Raw genomic sequence first — 2,500 nt, 5'->3', positions numbered from 1 at the left:
CACGATTCAACGCAGCAAAGAGCTGTCCGAGGAAACTGCGCGATGGATATTAATTGGCGAATGTCATTTTTGTACTTGAGTGTCATTGAAGTAAAGATTGGTTTTATTGTTGTTAGAGCAGTTTCGTTACCCATTTTACTACTATAAATATGATCGTTATCATGAAAGAAAACAGCATATTTCATATATAATCATGTTTCCCTCATAAGTAAGCCTTCTTGTGCCTCGTTATTATATGAAGATCAAACTGCATCTTGAGTGACTGACTACAACTTTCTCTAACAATCACCTTTTCTCCAATCTATAAAAATGAACATCAGTTGTCAGAATTTTTTATTAACAATGCAGTGTCTGAATGCAAATTGCAAGGTTTATTTATCCAAGTAAATTTTATATCGGACTGCAAATCTTTAGGTAATATCTCTAAAACTGTCTTCTATATCATATGCGTAGGGACATGAAAGGTGAATGTTGAATAGATATCTTTGGGATGATTTTGTTGCTTATTTACACGACATGCTCCAAACGCTACCCTACACAACATGCAACAGTTATGTGTGAAGAGCAACATTGCACAGAAACGTTTCAAAATATCACTGATTTTTCAGCAATAAAACGACAACATACCTCAGCTCCCACCCTTTAGATTTGTAAAACATTTTCGCACACGCCCAGAAATACGAGACCAAGATCTTCACATCAACAGAAAAGGGTAGAACCATCACTACATCACAGACCAGGAACATCACAAAAATTGATAGAAATTTGAAGAGACAGTCCATTAATTTAAGATTCCAAATAAATTTTATTTGAAACAGATAATCTTAAGGAAATGTGTACAAAAAATAGAGGTACGAATGCTAGTCTTAGTTTTCAATTTTGGGAATATTGGGGGGCATAAAGAATTTATTAAGAATATGAACGTTTTTAATGCCTTGTATTCAGTCATGTAGGTACGTCTGAGATGAAGGGAAGGAAAAGGTGGTCTTCAGAAGCATCTGATAATTAGCATTATGAAAACATTAGTGAGAGTCTCAGGTTCATGAAATACACATTGAATATAAAAAATATTTTGAAACCTAAGAGATGTCTAAAATAGTTTCTTAAATATGATTACCAAAAACACGAAATCTCCCAAAAGAGCGAATTTCACGCGCGACATTTCTCTTCTCTCCATGTTTATATGGTAACGGTGAAGATAGAATAGTGAGTACGACAGTTTTTACTGAACATTATTGTCGCGCCGTCTGGCAGCGGAGAGTGTCGTCTTCGGTACGGATACGGTGGATTAGGATTAAACTAAATACGGTATTAAGAGTTAAGGACGCTACAGAAGACGCCCTTATGCATCCGGCGACATTTACGAAAACGATATCTTTTGAATGAAATAAAATGCTGTACCTATTGTTTAACACCTCAATTTGTTGTTGTTTTTTTCTAGAGTATTTATAGCCAATACCACATTCTTTTTTAGATTGTAAGAATTAAGGAATTGAGAATAAAACAAGAAAGTGCGTGAGAAACATCGAGATAGAGCGAGACTAGTATCGTTAACGTCCGCCATTATAGCGTTGATTTATTGTCAAATCCAGTTTATTCCTAGCACTCTTCCTTTGCCAAAGACCTTCCAAAGCATACCGTTAACGTGAACTATAATGAGGCAACGTAACTATGAGTAATTCGTTGGCAAAATATATACTTTTCCTGAGATGTATTGTACTATTTCATTCGGTTTAAAAATGGTTCTTTTCCGAGTGGAATGGGTCATGAAAGTAATGACATACATCTAAAAAAAATAATAAACAAATCGATAAGCGAAAAAAATCATATTATTCACATTATTCAATTTATGGAGAATGTTTTTGAGATGTGACAACACAGTGGTTTAATCCGCTATTAAAAACATATGGTTTATAGCATTTATCAAATTCTATACATACACATACAAATGTACACAATAAAACAATCACTATGTGTGTGTGTGTGTATGTGTGTGTGTGTGTGTGTGTTTGTGTACATGTGTGGGTGTGTGTGTGTGTGTGTGTTTGTGTGTGTGTGTATGTGATACATCACAGATATCTGCTTTTTATGATTAGAACATTTTCTATCCACGTGACTGAGAATCCTTTTCTTTCACCCTTCTATAAAACTGCATTTTCAAAACCTTACATTCAGGAACAGTGGAAACCCACATATTTGGCTACATTTCCTGTTTTATTTTCTACATCCCTCTGTAAGCAATCTCCTTCGGGTTAACACATCACACTAAATTTCTCTGCGATTATCCACCTGCAATCTAAACCAATGTAAGATTCCTGAAAAAAACTATATTTTGTAAGCGAGGAAGAAGAGGGAGTTACCTTTTCAGTCGAGTAAAGAAAGGAAAAATAGATCAAGGCATTTACATCACAATAAGGTGCAATTGCCTCACACGGTACCTGGCACAAGTACTTATTTCTCCTACGAGGGCACGGAATGACGGTACATTAATTATCCAGTT

Source organism: Penaeus vannamei, chromosome 17 (assembly GCF_042767895.1).
Source record: "Penaeus vannamei isolate JL-2024 chromosome 17, ASM4276789v1, whole genome shotgun sequence".
NCBI classification, from domain to species: Eukaryota; Metazoa; Arthropoda; class Malacostraca; order Decapoda; family Penaeidae; genus Penaeus; species Penaeus vannamei.
Note: the sequence above shows the minus strand (reverse complement) of the source record.